This window comes from Prionailurus viverrinus, chromosome D3 (assembly GCF_022837055.1).
Source record: "Prionailurus viverrinus isolate Anna chromosome D3, UM_Priviv_1.0, whole genome shotgun sequence".
Classification (NCBI taxonomy): domain Eukaryota; kingdom Metazoa; phylum Chordata; class Mammalia; order Carnivora; family Felidae; genus Prionailurus; species Prionailurus viverrinus.
In genome coordinates, this window is record NC_062572.1 from 32,901,602 (window position 1) to 32,918,586 (window position 16,985).

Consider the following 16,985-nt stretch of genomic DNA (forward strand, 5'->3'; position numbering starts at 1 on the left):
ATTGATTATTTTCCTGTCAGAGTGTACCTGGCTCATGATCTTCCTCCTTTCTCGAGGAGTAAGGTGAGCCTTTTGGTAGGTGTATTAAGTGCATCAGGTAGTAGAGCTTTGAAGCAAGCAGATTTTCGGGACCCTCTGTCCTTCACTTGTAATGTTTGGGGGAGGACAGAGAAGTGCAGCCAGAGAATAAATGTGTGGCTTCTGAGCCTCATTTGCTCTCTGACCTGGAGACGAGTTCACCCCTCAGTTTTAGGTTCTTCGTTAGCAGAGTGGAAGTTAGGAAGGACTGTTATTGGAGCGCCTGGGTAGCTCAGTCGGTTAAGCGTCTGACTCTTGATTTCAGCTCAGATCATGATCTCGCTATTCATGGGATCTGGCCCCCCATTGGGCTCTTCTGCCCTGACAGTGCAAAGCCTGTTTGCAATTCCGTCTCTCCCTTTCTTTCTTTCCCTTCCTTGCTCACGTGTGCTCTCTCTCTCTCTCTCTCTCTCAAAATAAATAAAATAAGCTTAAAAAAAAATAATGATTGTTCTCACAGAAGCACTGGATTTTTAAAGTGAAAAAGTTTATGTGAGCATGTTCTTTTAAATGAAAGCACCATGAAAATGTAAGGTGTATTTGCCTTGCACCTTCGCCTGGATTTTGAGCTTTGAGGACAGACGTTGGTCTCATCAGTCTGTGTCTTGAGTCTGCTGGGAACATGGCAGAATCTCAAATGTGTTCATTGGGCTGTGAGTCCCTGAGAAAGCACTGAGGTCTCAGGCAGGGGTATTTGTTCTTTGTTTGCCAATACTTCCTCCGAGATGGCTAGAGAGTAGCTGGGTATGTTAGGCAATTGTGCACGAAGGGGAGTTTTAAGACTAAGACCTAGCCTCCAACAGGAAATTCCCCTGAGGTTGATTCCAGCCCTGGCCGGGCTGTGTGTTCCCTGCTTAGGCTGGATCTCTCTGTCTGCAGGCCTGGGTTTCCTCGCCTGTGAGAAGGACTGCACTCCTTCATTAAACACGGATTCATTAACCACCTACCTGTGCCAAGCATGGTGGCACAGAAATAGCTAACAACGGCCCTACCCTGAGGAGCTGCCCTGTAGGATGGAAGAAAACCTTGGAACTTGAGCTGTGAGGGAGTGTGACAAGGCCTGTACAGGCAGACAGGTGAGAATGGGACCCCAAGTGTCCCAGGGACAGAAGGTCTCTCTCGGCCCTAAGTCTCTGTAGGTGCTGGATTTACCAACCAGCTTCAAAGAAAGAGGCTCCCCCAAGGCCGACGCCCCCAGGGGTGCCAGGGAAGTCCAGGCCCAAGCTGTCCTCAGCCTTGCCCTGCACTGCATGGTCCTGTGCTCCTTGGCTGGTGAGATGAAGAGCGGCGACCCCTCTGGCTATCCTGGCCTCCTCTGCACTGACTTGTCACTGGAGACACAGCTGGGCACACATCCTGGCCCTGGCCAGCTGTTGGCTCACAGCCAGTGAAGGAATGCATGTGGCCAGAGCTGGTCCTCATGTTGCAGTGGTAAGCAAACACGCCTGAGCCCGAGAAGACAGCGTGAGCTGCTACCCCCAGAACCCCAGGCCAGGGCCACCCCTCCAGGTGATTTGTCATTTGGATGTAGGCCAGGGTTGTCCCCTGAGCCTTTTGTTCCACTGACCTCCCCCAGGTCCTCCCAGTCCCTTGGAAGCCCTCACTGCCCAAGGAAGGGAAGACTTGCTGATCAATTCCAGCTGAACTGCATGCCAGCAGAGCCACCTAAAACCACAGCAGCAATGATGGCAAATGTGTACAGATGCTCTGGGGTCCAGGTACACTGTGGCTATTGCTTTATTCCCATTATCTCAGCTAACCACCCAGTATCTGTAGAGAGATGATAACTCTATTATTATCAACCCCCGGGTACAGAGGAGGAAACTGAGGCCTATGGAGGCAGTAAGAAGTGGTCAGACTTCAGATATGACACCAGAGCTCTGAAGGACCCTCCAGGCCTCAGTTGTGAGGGAAAACTTCTTGGATCTCCTCAGAGTAGAAAATAGCTTCACATCTGTCTCTCCATTTGAGTGTTGAAGGCCCTCCCTGTCACTCCTGTAATGGCAGCGTGTGCTGTACCTTCTGCAGAAGTGTTTTCTTTCCCTGGATGCCTGATGGGCCTGACACTCGGCCCTTGGAAGACTCTGGAAATGAACAGGAGGCTTATTAGGCCTGGAATCTGACTTTTAGCAGCCCAGCTCTCACAGCAAACCATACTCCTAAGTGACAAGGATGAAACCAATATGACAAGGGGGCCAGAGTACCTAACCAGAGAAATGAAATTGTCCATTGCGAGCAGACCTCACTGCATCTTCTGGCTGCATGAAGATTTGGGACAAAAATCTAATCCCTGATTAGCCTTATGTTTGAATCACAACAAATCTTCCTCCTCATCAATAGTTACCCCATTGGTCAGTGTCTCCTTGGGCCCCTTAATTTTATGCTATGGGTCCACTTCCACCCTCCTCACCTCATTACCAAAAGAAGAAATTTCCTCCCACCTCTGGGGCCTTACTGATGACTTTTTGGTCCCTGGATCCCATGGCTATTTGCCTCTAGGTCTATGTGCTCCTCACTGCCATCCATGGCCCTTCTGCTTTGACCCCTCTTTAAGAATGCCCAGCTCTCCAGTCCTAGTTCGGCATGTAAAGGATACTGTGTGCCCACCCAGATCCACCCTCAGGGGCCAAGGCTCCCGGGAGTGCCACCAAAAGACAGCTGTCAGCCATAGTCACCCAGAGGCCACTTTGGGCTTGGCCCTGGTCATCCTTCCTCACAGCCCCATCCAATGACCTGCTCACTTGGCAGTATAAAGGCCTGGTCTTGTGCTCATGCCTAGGACAACTCTGAGGGTCAGGAAAGTCACAGTACACTGCACAGGACTGGCTGAGGCTCCAGTGAGACTCTGTGGCATCTCAGCCTTTTCCCAGTTCTGCTTCCTTCTCCTCCTTCACATCAAACCCCACTTTGAGCCTGCTTTCTGGAGAACCCACCCATGCTGCTGGAAAGCTGCTTCTGGACCTTCTCCTGAATCCTCTCTGAAACCAGAGACTCTGCCCCATCTTGTGTTCTCTTCTCACCTAACATTACTCCCAGAGTTCATACCACTTCCCCCCCACAATAACTCAGCAGAACTCAACCTCCAGCCACAGCCTCTTTCCTGAGCTCCTAACCTACACACCCAAACTCCTGCTACTTGTCTTCCCCTGTTTGGGCTACTTGTAGTTCACACTTAGCCCCAAACGAAATACTAAACTCACTCCCCACCCCACAACTAACCCCCACTAGGGTCTCACTTTCATCCATACACCTAACTAACATGTATTAAGAATATTCTATGTGATTATGATAATGAAATAACGTTTGCTAAATGCTTGCTGTGTGCTGCCTGCCATTCTAAGCTCTTTTCATGTATTATCTCATGTAAACTACCCCAAACTGTGAGATAGATACTTTATTCCTTCCTTTCTATAGATGAGAAATGGAGGCACAGAGATGTCAAGTACTTTGGCCAAAGTTACACAGCTAGTATGTACAGAGGCCAGATCTGAACCTGGACAGAGTGATTAGACAGTTGGAACTTACAGCTCCAGCCACCAACCTCTGGAAAGATGAGAGAGGGGAAGTGGACTGGAGGTTTAGCTCTATGAAAACTCTTTTTTTTTTTTTAAGTTTACTTATTTATTTTGAGAGAGAGAGAGCAGGGGAGGGGCAGAGAGAGAGAGGGAGAGAGAATCTCAAGCAGGCTCCACACTGTCAGTGCAGAGTTGGATATGGAGCTTGAATTCACAACCATGATATCACGACTTAAGCCTAAGTCAGATGCTTAACCACTGCGCTGCCCAGGCACCCCCAGCTCTCTGAAAACTCTTAATGAGATTTGATGAGCTTCTGGGTTGGTCAACATCCTGGAAGGTGATGCACCCCAGTTTCACAGAGACAGAAGTGACTGCAGTCAGGACACTTTCAGACCTTGTCCTGTGTACCTCTACATCTGGCCATTCACCCACATCCTTTATCACACCCTTTATAATAAACTGGCAAATGTAAGTAAGTACAGGCACACTTCATTGTGCTTCACAGATACTGTGGTTTTTTTACAAATTGAAGGTTTGTGACAACCCTGTGTCAAGCAAGTCTATCAGCACCTTTTTTCCATCAACATTTGCTCATTTCATGACTCTGTCACATTTTGGTATTTCTTAGAATATTTCAAAATTTTTCATTATTATTATATTTGCTATGGTGATCTGTGATCAGTGATTACAACTCACTGAAAGCTCAGATGATGGTTAGCATTCTTTGGCAATCAAGTATTTTTATGTACATTTTAAGACATAATGCTATTGCACATTCAATAGACCATAGTATAAACATAACTTTTATATGCACTGTGAAACCAAAAAATTCATTTGACTGACATTATTGCAATACTCACTTTATTGTGATGGTCTGTAACCTAACCTGCAATATCTCCAAGGTATGCCTATAAATGTTTCTCTAAGCAAATTAATTCAACCCAAGGAGGAAATCATGGAAGCCTCTGATTTACAGTTTGTTGGTCAGAAGCACAGGTGACCATCTGAACTTATGACTGGCATTTGAAGTGAGAGCAGTCTAGGTGAGACTTAGTTATTAGCCTGTGAGATCTGATGTGATCTTCAGGTAGATAGCATCAGAATGGAATTAAATTTGTGGGACTGCCAGGGTACCTGACTGGCTCAGTTGGTAGAGCATGCAACTCTTGATCTTGGGGTTGTAAGTTCAAGCCCCACATTGGGTATAAAGACTACTTACAAATAAAATCTTTAGGGGCATCTGGGTGGCTCAGGCAGTTAAGTGTCTGACTTCAACTCAGGTCATGATCTCACAGTTTGTGGATTTGAGCCCCTCATTGGGCTCTGCAATGACAACTCAAAACCTAGAGCCCACTTGAGATTCTCTGTCTCCCTTTCTTTCTCTCTGTCCCTCCGCAATTTGTGCTCTCTCTCAGAAATGAATGAACATTTAAAAAATAATAATAAAACAAAATCTTTAAAAAATTTTATGAGACTACTAATCAAGGTCTGCTGAGAATAGGGTGATGCTTGGTGATGTGGAAAACACATCAGACTCTCTAAGCCTTAGTTTTTCATCCAGAAACAATAGTGCCTGTCATCTTGGACTACTGTGAGCAACCAACGGAGACTAGTTGTTGTTATTATCTTTTTGTAAAAGTTGATTTATTTCAACTACAACTCCCCCCCAAAACCATAGATAATTCACTTATTTCTCCCACCTCCCAACCCCTGCTTCTGGTACCACCAATTTTCTGTATCTATGAACTTGGTATATATATATATATATATATATATATATATATTCCACATATAAGAGAAATTATGCAGTTTTTGTCTTTATCTGTCTGATTTATTTCACTTAGCATAAAGTCCTCAAGGTCCAACTGCATTGTGGCAAATGGCAAGATCTCCTTCTTTCTTATTGCCAAATAATATTTCATTGCATATATTTGTAGCACAATTTCTTTATCTATGGACACTTAGGTTGTTTCCACATTATGGCTATTGTAAATAATACTGCAATGAACATGATGGTGCATATATCTTTTTGAATTAGTGTTTTCATTTTCTTTGGATAAATACCTAGAAGTGGAATGCTGGCTCCTATGGTAGTTCTAATTTTAATTTTTTGAGGAACTAGCATAATTTTTTCCATAGTGGTAGTCCCAATTTACCTTCCCACCAACACTACACAAAGTTTCTCTCTTCTTCACATCCTCACCGATACTTGTTATTTCAAGTCTTTTTGATATTAGCAATTCTGACAGATGTGAAGTGATATCTCATTGTGGTTTTGATTTGCGTTTACCTGATGATTGTGATGTAGAGCATCTTTTCATGTGTCTGTTGGCCATCTGCATGCTTCTTTGGAAAATATTCAGATCTTCTGCCCATTTTTTTAAATCAGGATATTTGTTTACTATTGAGTTGCAGGAATTCTTTATTTTATCCAAAATAAATTAGCCCTTTATCAGATAAATGATTTGCAAATATTTTCTTTCATTCAATAGGTTGCCTTTTCATTTTGTTGTTAGTTTCCTTTGTTGCACAGAAATTTTTTAGTTTATGCAATGCCACTTGTTTATTTTTGCTTTTTTTTAAGTTGTATTTATTTATTTGAGAGAGAGAGAGAGAGTGAATTGGGAAGGGCAGAAAGAGAAGTGGAGAGAGAGAGAGAGAGAGAGAGAGAGAGAGAGAGAATCTCAAGCACTGTCAGTGAGGAGCCCAGTGCAGGGTTCAAACCCACAAACCACAAGATGATGACCTGAACCGAAAACAAAAGTTGACGCTCAACTGACCAAGCTACCCAGGTGCCCCTATTTTTGCTTTTGTTTGTATTTGGGGTCAGATTCAAAAACTCATTGCCAAGACCTATGTCAAAAATTTACCATCTATGGTTTTTTTTTTCTAGGAAATGTACGGTTTCAAGTCTTAAATCCATTTTGAGGTAATTTTTGTGTATGATAGAAGATAGTGTCCTAGTTTTGTTCTTTTGTATGTGGCTGTCTACTTTCCCAAGACCATTTATTGAAGAGAATGTTCTTTCCCTATTATACATTCTTGGCTCCTTTGTTGTAGATTTATTGACCATATATGCATGGGTGTTTCTGGACTCCCTATTCTGTTTCATTTATCTGTATGTCTGTTGTTATGACAATACTTCACTGTTTTAATTATTATGGCTTTATGATATAGTTTGAAATCAAGGTGTATGCTGACTCCAGCTTTGTTATTTTTTCTTTTTATTATTTTTTCTCATGATTGCTTTGGCTCTTTGGGGTCTTTCATGGTTTTATACCAATTTTAGAACTCTTCATTCTATTTCTGTGAAAAATGCCATGGGAATTTTGACAAGAATTGCATTGAAACTGAATATTGCTTTGGATACTATGGAAGTTTTAACATTATTAAGTCTTCTAATTCATGAGCATGGAATATCTTTCCATTTTTGTGTGTCTTCTTGGATTTCTTTCATGAATGTCTTATAGTTTTAATATACAGGGCTTTCACGACCTTGGTTAAATTTATTCCTAGATAGTTTATTATTTTTGATATCATTATAAATGGGATTGTTTTCTTAATTTATCTTTATTATAGTTCTGTATTAGTGTATAGAAATGCAACAGATTTTTGTGTATTGATTTCATATACTGAAACTTTACCAAACTTGTTTATTAGTTCAAACAATTTTCTGATGAAGTCTTTTGGGTTTTCTATATATAATATCATGTCATTTGAAAATAGTGAAAGTTTTACTTCTTCCTTTTTTAAAAAATTTTTTAATGTTTATTTACTTTTGAGAGAGACAGAGTGTGAGTGGGGGAGGGGCAGAGAGAGAGGGAGACACAGAATCTGAAGCAGGCTCCAGGCTCTGAGCTGTCAGCACAGAGCCCGATGCAGGACTCAAACACACGAACTGTGAGATCATGACCTGAACTGAAGTTGAACACTTACCAACTGAGCCACCCAGGCACCCCTTACTTCTTCCTTTTTAATTAGGATATCTTTTGTTTCTTTTTCTTGCCTTATTGCTGTGGCTAAAACTTAACTATGTTTGTTTGTTTTTTCAATTTTAATTTTAATTTTTTAAAATTTACATCCAAATTAGTTAGCGTATAGTGCAACAACGATTTCAGGAGTAGATTCCTTAGTGCCCCTTATCCATTTATCCCATCCCCCCTCCCACAACCCCTCCAGTAACCCTCAGTTTGTTCTCCATATTTATGAGTCTCTTCTGTTTTGTCCCCCTCCCTGTTTTTATATTATTTTTGTTTCCCTTCCCTTATGTTCATCTCTTTTGTCTCTTAAAGTTCTCATATGAGTGAAGTCATATGGTTTTTGTTTTTCTCTGACTAATTGCACTTAGCATAATACCCTCCAGTTCCATCCACATAGTTGCAAATGGCAAGATTTCATTCTTTTTGATTGCCGAGTAATACTCCATTGTATGCATATACCACATCTTCTTTATCCATTCATCCATCGATGGACATTTGGGCTCTTTCCATACTTTGGCTATTGCTGATAGTGCCGCTATAAACATGGGGGTGCATGTGTCCCTTCGAAACAGCACACCTGTATCCCATGGATAAATGCCTAATAGTGCAATTGATGGGTCATAGGGTAGTTCTATTTTTAGCCTTTTGAGGAACTTCCATTCTGTTTTCCAGAGTGGCTGCACCAGCTTGCATTCCCACCAGCAATGCAAAAGAGATCCTCTTTCTCCACATCATCACCAATATCTGTTGTTGTCTGAGTTGTTAATGTTAGCCATTCTGACAGGTGTAAGGTGGTATCTCATTGTGGTTTTGATTTGTATTTCCCTGATGATGAGTGATGTGGAGCATTTTTTCATGTGTCGGTTGGCCATCTGGATGTCTTCTTTGGGGAAGTGTCTATTCATGTCTTTTTCCCATTTCTTCACTGGATTGTTTTTTGGATGTTGAGTTTGACAAGTTCTTTACAAATTTTGGATACTAACCCTTTATCTGATATGTCATTTGCAAATATCTCCTCCCATTCTTTCAGTTGCCTTTTAGTTTTGCTGATTGTTTCCTTTGCTGTGCAGAAGGTTTTTATTTTGATGAGGTCCCAGTAGTTCATTTTTGTTCTTGTTACCCTTGCCTCCAGAGACGTGTTGAGTAAGAAGTTGCTGCGGCCAAGATCAAAGAGGTTTTGCCTGCTTTCTCCTCAAGGATTTTGATGGTTTCCTAAGATTTACCATGTTAAACTTATGTTAGTCTATGTTAAAGACATAGACTATTCAATACTATGTTGAATAAAAGTGGTGAGAATGGACATCCTTGTCTTGTTCCTGATCTTTGAGGAAAAGCTTTTAGCTTTTCACTTTTGAGTATGATGTTAGCTGTGGGCTTGTCATGTGTGGCCTTCATTATATTGAAGTATGTTCCCTCTATACCTGCTTTCTTGAGATTTTTTTTTTTAGCACAAATGGATGCTGAATTTTGTCAAATGCTTTTTCTGCATCTATTGAGATGATCATGTGAATTTTATTCTTTAGTTTCATTAATGTGTCGTATCACATAGAATGATTTGTGGATGTTGAACCATACTTGCATCCCTGGAACAAATCCAGGGTGTAAGATCCTTTCAATGTATTGTTGAATTCAGTTTGCTAATATTTCTTGAGGATTTTTACATCTATTTTCTTCAGGGATATTGACCTGTAATTTCCAGTTTTTGTGGTATCCTTGTATTAGGGTAATTAATGCTGGCCTCATAAAATGAATTCTGAAAAGTTCCCTCCTCTTCTATTTTTTGGAAGTGTTTAAGAAGGATTGGTAGAATTCACCAGTGAAGCTGTCTGGTCCTATACTTTTGTTTGTTGGTAAGTTTTTGATTGCTGATTCAATTGGAAGGAGTAGTACTAGTAATTTTCAATCTAAATTGAAAAAAATTCAGATTTTCTATTTCTTTTTTTTTGAGTGGGGAGGGCAGAGGGAGAGGGAGAGAGAGAGAGAGGGAGAGAGAATCTTAAGCAGGCTCCACATCTAGCATGGAGCCTGATGCAGATCTCCATCTCACAACCCTGTGATCATGACCTGAGCCAAAATCAAGAGTCAGGCACTTAACCAACTGAGACATCCAGGCACCCTCAGATTTTCTATTTCATCATGATTCTGCCTTGGTACACAGTATGTTTCTAGGAATTTATCCATTTTTTTCTAGATTGTCCAATCTGTTGGCATATAATTGTTCATAATTACCTCTTATGATTCTTTGTATTTCTGTGGCATCAGTTGTAACATCTCCTATTTCATTTCTGACTTTGTTTGAGACCTCTCTCTATTTTTCTTGATGGGTCTAGCTAAAGATTTCTCAAGCTTTTAACTTTTCAAAGATGCTATTTTTAGTTTCATTAATCATGGTCTTTTTAATCATTATTTCATTTATTTCTGCTCTAATCTTTGTTATTTCCTTTCTTCTGCTAATTTTAGGCTTTGTTATTTTTTGTCTAGTTCCTTGAGGTATAGTTAGGTTGTTTATTTGAGATTTTTCTTGTTTCTTGAGGTAGGCATTGATTATTATGAATTTTTCTTTCAGAACTTCTTTTGCTACATCCCACAAGTTTGGTTTTCTCTGTTTATTTCTCTTTTGATTTCTTCATCGACCCGTTGGTTCTTCAGTAGCATATTGTTTAATCTCTACATATTTGTGAATTTTCCAGCTTTCTTCATGTAATTAATTTCAAGTCTCATATCATTATGTTTAGAAAAAGTGTTTGATATGATTTCAATCCTTTTAAATTATTAAGACTTGTTTTTTTAATTTTTTGAAACGTTTTTGTTTATTTTTGAGACAGAGAGAGACAGAGCATGAGCAGGGGAGGAGCAGAGAGAGACAGGGAGACACAGAATTGGAAGCAGGCTCCAGGCCCTGAGCTGTCAGCACAGAGCCTGATGCGGGACTCGAACTCACAGACTGTGAGATCATGACCTGAGTCGAAGTCGGACACCCAACCGACTGAGCCACCCAGGCGCCCCTATTAAGACTTGTTTTGTGACCTAACATGTGATCTGTCTTAGAATGTTCTGTAAATGTCTGTTAAGCCCACCTGGTCTAGAATGTTGTTTAAGGCTGATGTTTCCTTACTGATTTTCTGCCTGGATGATCTCTCCATTGATATAAGCAAGTCATTTAAGTTTCTTATTATTATTATATTGCTGTCTGTCCCTCCCTTTAGGTTTGCTAATATTTGTTTTATATAGTTAGGTGCTCTGATGTTGGGTGTGTAAATATTTACAAATGTTGTATATCTTCTTGTTGGATTGACACTTTTGTCGTTAGGAAATGCCTTTCTTTGTCTCATTTCAGTCTTTGTTTTAAAGTCTGTTTTGTCTGATATAAGTATAGGTACTCGAGCTTTCTTCTGGTTTCTGTTGCATGGAATATCTTTTCCATTCCTTCACTTTCAGTTTGTATGTGTCTTTACATCTAAAGTGAGTGTCTTGTAGGTGAGTCTTTTTTGTTGTTGTTGAAATTCATTCAGTCCCTCTATGACTTTTGATTGGAGAACTTAGTCCATTTACATTGAAATTAATTATTGATACATATGTGCTTATTGCCATTTTGTTCATTGTTTTCCTTGTTCCTTCTTCTCTTGCTCTCTTGCTTTATGATTTGATGACTTTAGTGATATTCTTTTCTCTTTTCTTTTTGTGTGTTTACCATAGGTTTTTGCTTTGTAGTTACCATGAGGCTTACGTAACTACTTATATCTATAACAATCTATTTTAAGTTGATAACAACTTAACTTTGATCTCATTGTAAAGCTCAACGTTATTACTTTCCCCCCTCAACGTTTTATGTTTTTGATTTCACGTGTGTATGACTTAACTAATTATTGTAATCATAGTTATTTACTATATATTAAACTTTTATACTAGCGTTATAAGTGACTAGTGAGTACCTTTACAACATATTCACATTTCCAATGAGATTTATTCTTTCTTATGTGTTCTTGTTACTAATTAACACCTTTTCTTTTCAGCTTAAAGAAGTCCCTTTAACTTGTCTTGTAAGCATTGTTTGATGGTGATGAACTCCTTTAGCTTGTCTGGAAACTCTATTTCTCCTTCAATTCTGAATGGTAATTTTGATGGATAGAGTATTCTTGAATGGCAGTTTTTTCTTTCAGCACTTTGAATATGTTGTGACAATCCCTTCTGGCCTGCAAAATTCCTGCTGAAAAATCCATTTACAGTTTTATGAGGGTTCCCTTGTACAGAACAAGTTTTCTCTTGGTGATTTTAATATTTTCTCCTTGTCTTTAACTTTTGACACTTTAATTATAATTGTCTTTATATGTGCCTCTTAGGGTTCCTCTTATTTGGACCCTCAGGGCTTCCTTCTTTAGGTTAGGGAAGTTTTCAGCCATTATTTCTTCAGGTAAGCTATCCACCCCTTTCTCTATCTCTTCTCCTTTAGGAGCCCAATATTGCAAATGTTAATCTGTTTGATGTTGTCCCATAACTCCTTTAAGTTGCCCTTTTTTTTATTCTTATTTTCTTTTTGCTACTCTGATTGAGTTCCACTGTCTTCTTTTTTTTAAGTTTATTTATTTTGTGAGAGAGCGAGTGTGTGCATGTATAGGGGAGGCATAGAGAGAGAGGGAGAGAGAGTGTGTGCATGATAGGGGAGGCACAGAGAGAATCTGTGCAGATAGCACAGAGCCCAACATGCAGCTCAAATGCATGAACCATGAAATCATGACCTGAGCCAAAATCAAGAGTAGGATACTTAACCAACTGAGCCACCCAAGTGCCCTGCTGTTTTGTCTTCTAGCTGACTGATCCTTTCCTATGCTTCATCTAGTCTGCTGTTGAACCCCTCTAGCATATTTTTCAGTTCAATTATTATATTCTCCAGCTGTGTGATTTCTATTTGATATTTTCTTACATTTTCAATCTCTTTGTTGAAGTTCTCATTGTGTTCATCCATTCTTTTTTCCAGTTTGTTTATCTTTTTAAAAATGTTTTCATGTTTATTTATTTTTGAGAGGTGGGGAGGGGCAGAGAGAGACAGAGACAAAGAATCTGAAGCAGACTCCAGGCTCCAGGCTCTGAGCTGTCAGCACAGAGTCCAATGCAGGGCTTAAAGTCACAGGTCGTGAGATCATGACCTGAGCTGAAGTCAGAGGCTTAACTGACTGAGCCACTAGGCACCCCTTGGTGCTCTTTTTATAACCATTACTTTGAACTCTTTTCAGGTTAAGTTACCTAAGTTTTTTTTCCTCTCCCCTGACATTTTATCTTGTTATTTCATTCAAAATGCATTCTTCTGTTTCTTCATTTTGTTTGTTGGTCTGTGTTGGGTTCTATACAGTAGACAAAACAACCTCCTCTCCCATATTAGAGGAATGGCCTCACGTAGGAGATGAAATTTATCATTCAACCCTGCATCAGGTCTTGGTTGTCTCTCAAACCTTTGTGCTTGTCCAAGCAGCCTATTATATATTTTAATAGCTCCCAGTGCTTGAGGATGTGCCAACTCTTGTCTGTGTACCAAAAGGGAGGATCTCAGCACCTAGATTCAGGCTGACTGGATGCCAGACCTCCAGGCACCAGCTTTTTAAAGTATGGAAATATATACAATCCTGTGGAACCACAAGTGTAAGCCCTGATGGCCATTAGAGCCAGGTAGTCTGGAGGCTTTCCCTGGGCAGCAGTCATAGAGATTGGGACTGCAGGTGAGTGTATAAGCCCTTTTCTGGCTGATCCCAGTGAAGAGGAGCAAGGCAGAGGGATAGCACCAAAATGGCATCCACAGCTTATGTTCCTGGAGAGCAGTTCTGTACACCATTAAATTAAGTCTGCCCCTCAGGACAAAGATCCAGGACAAGCAAAGAGGCCTCTTTCTCTTTCACAGAGAGACTAGGCAGTGTGCCTCAGTCCACTCTCTGTGCAATGTCCTGGGAGTGATAGTCTACCAAGAATCATCTCTCCAATTGCCACACTCCTGTGGTACCAAAGAATGCAAACTCCTTCACAGCCACTAGAGCCAGGTGATCAAGGGGCATTCTCACAAAAAAACAGAGCACCAGATGTGTGTAAAGCTCCCCTCCATGAGACACTGGCACTCTGGAGTATGGCAGAGAGTGAGTATGAAGATAGTGCCCACCCTCTGAGGTCTCTGGAAAGAATGTAGGTACAAGATGCATATTTAATTAGAAGCCTGCCCCTGGGGCACCTGGGTGAAACGTCTGACTCCTGATATCAACTCATGATCCCCCTGTCATAGGATCAAGCCCCACATGGGGCACTGATCATGGAGCCTTCTTGGGATCCTCACTCCCTCTCTCTCTCTGCCCCTACCCAGCTTGTGCACACACTCAAGCTCTCTCTCTCTTAAAATAAATAAATAAATGAATAAATAAATAAGCATTAAAAAAAAGAAGGCTTAGGGCACCTGGGTGGCTCAGTCAGTTACATGTCCCATTCTTGATTTCAGCTCAGGTCATGATCACACTGTTCATGGGTTTGAGCTCTGCATCAGGCTCTGTGCTGTCAGTGTGGAGCCTTCTTGGGATTCTCTCTCTCTCCCTCCTTCTCTTCCCTTTCCCTACATGCGCACACTCTCTTTTTCTCTCAAAATAAATAAGTAGGGGCGCCTGGGTGGTACAGTCGGTTAAGCGTCCGACTTCAGCCAGGTCACAATCTCGCGGTCCATGAGTTCGAGCCTCGCGTCAGGCTCTGGGTTGATGGCTCAGAGCCTGGAGCCTGTTTCCGATTCTGTGTCTCCCTCTCTCTCTGCCCCTCCCCTGTTCATGCTCTGTCTCTCTCTGTCCCAAAAATAAATAAACGTTGAAAAAAAATTTTTTTTAAATAAATAAACTTAAAAAAAAAAAAAGAAGCCTTCCCCTCAGGTCACAGTCATGATGATTGGCTAATAGACCTCCTTCACAGAAAGAATGAGCTCTGGGTCTGCTGCCTCTTGCTGTGCCCTGGGGGTGGTAGCTATTTAAGAAATCTTTTTCTGTTTGTTGTAGTCCTGTGGGACCCACATTGTAAGTCCCACTGGCCACCAGAGCCAGGTAATATACAGGTGTCCCTGGCAGCTGTAGCAAAAATCAGGGTGTCAGACAAGGGTATGAGCTCCCCTCTGGGTGACACCAATTATTACAGTCCCATAGGACCAGGAGCACAAGCTCCCTTGGCCTCCAGAGCCAGGTGATCAAGAGACATCCCTTAGGTGGCAGCTGCAAAAATCAGGGCACCAGACATGTGTAAAAGCTCCCTTCAAGGAGATGCTGGTATTCTGGGGCACATGAAAGGGAGAGCTCAGAGATGGCACCCACCAGTCTGGGTCCCCATGGAGTGTTCCAGCAGGCTCCTTAATGTCTGTATTAAATTATATGCCTGCCCCTCAGGGCAATGCTTTAATGTAAGCAGGTGAAGCTCCCTCACTTTAAGTCTGGGCACCTGGGGCCCAGGTGAATTGGGTCCTGGAGCAGGTGAGTATGAAGGAGTGAGCCCTTTTAAAGCTGTTTCTCAGGTCACTAGAGTCTTGTGGGTCTTGGGACATAATAAGCCCTGTTGTCTTTCACAATTAGATGTTTTAGTGTCTTGTCTCTCAAGTGTATGTCTTTTTTTTTAATTTCTATGTATTTATTTTGAGAGTGACAGCATGAGCAGGGGAAGAACAGAGAGAGAGGGAGAAAGAAAATCTTAACCATGCTGTAAGTATGGACTCTGACTTGGGGCTTGATCCCATGAACTGGTAGGGTCATGATCTGAGCTGAAATCAAGAGTCAGACACAACTGAATGAGCCACGCAGACACCCTTCCAACTCTTTTTATCTGCCTTTTTCATCATAGTCATCCTAGCACATGTGAAGTAGTACCTCATTGTAACTTTGATGTGAATTTCCCTTGTGGCTAATATTAGTAGTGTTTCCTATCATCATGGTCCATACCTTGCTCAGGTGTTTCTTCTGAAACACCTTTTCTTTATGCCCTCAAGAGCTGTTGAATGCTAATGTCTGTGAATAAACTGTGGTGAATAGATGTGCTCATTACTTTGTGATGATGGCTTCACATGGTATGCACATGTCAGAACTTACCCAATTGTACACTTCTAAGTATGTTTGGCCAGTTGTATATAATTTATATCTTAATAAAGCTGTCAAAACAACCCCCGGGGCATCTGGCTGGCTCAGTTGGTAGAGAATCTGACTTGATTTCTGGGTCATAAGTTTGAGCCTCATGTCGGGTATAGAGATTAAGGAGAAAAAAAGGCAGCAAAGAAATAAAACAACTAAAAACCCAAATAACCACCGCAACCCCAAAAGTGATGATGGTCCATGCCAGCTGCCTGAACAATCACCTCTTTCTACAAGGTTTCTGGACTCTATTTTTGTCTGAGAGCCCTTTTGCCTATTTGTGTTAATATTGTAATGTGTCTCAAAATGCCTTGGGCAATAGGCCTGATATGAGAGCAGAATGGTCTATGAGCTTCTGAGAGGGTGAAGGGCCCTCTGGGGGACACTGAGGGGAGGAAGCATGCTGGAGGGGACAGGTGAGAAGTGGCTAATATACAGGCTCTCTGGCACCCTCTGACAAGGGAAAGCCCAGCCGGTGGCTCAGTGTTCCTACATGATGCACCATCAACCCAGGGCCCCTGGAGCAGCTCCAGGTCTAAGCTCTTTACATTCAAATCGACCCCACATCTCAGGCACAGACAACAAATGATCTTAACCTGGAAACAAATCTCTATTTATAAACAAGTGGGAGTTTTAGTAATATCATTTATATGTCTATGTGTCTTGACTGATAGTTTCACACACGGAAGGCACTAACAAATGCTAATTCTTAAGAACACTAAATAATCATAAGATGACAAAGTCAGTATCACTTAATAATTACAATCAAGGAGATAATTAATAATTAAACTCTAAAGAAAGAATACAGAAAATAGCTCATGTAAACTCAATTCTCTTGTACTTTCCATTAAATTCATTAAAGAAGAAAATTTAAAAATCACAATAAAATTTACAATATCATATTCTTGAAAGATGAATTAGGACCCCATAACAACATGAAAAAACAAAAACACAGTGATCTGGTCTCTAATGATGAATTACATCCTGAGTTTGCCAATCAACATAAGCAGTGAAAGATAGGCATGCATTATAGATTGCATAAACATCCATGAAGACAAAGTAAAATGTGAACGTATGGATTCTGCTATTGAGAAAATTAAACCATAAGTAAATATATGTACTAGCCACATATGTATTAAATATGTATGTGGAAACTTTATATTAATAGAAGTTATAACACATGTAAGTGAAAAAGCCATTTTAATACGGACCAGAAAGTAAAACCTATACATTTCGATAAGTAATACATCCCTGTGAGATGAAGTTGGTGACACTAAATGTGCAGC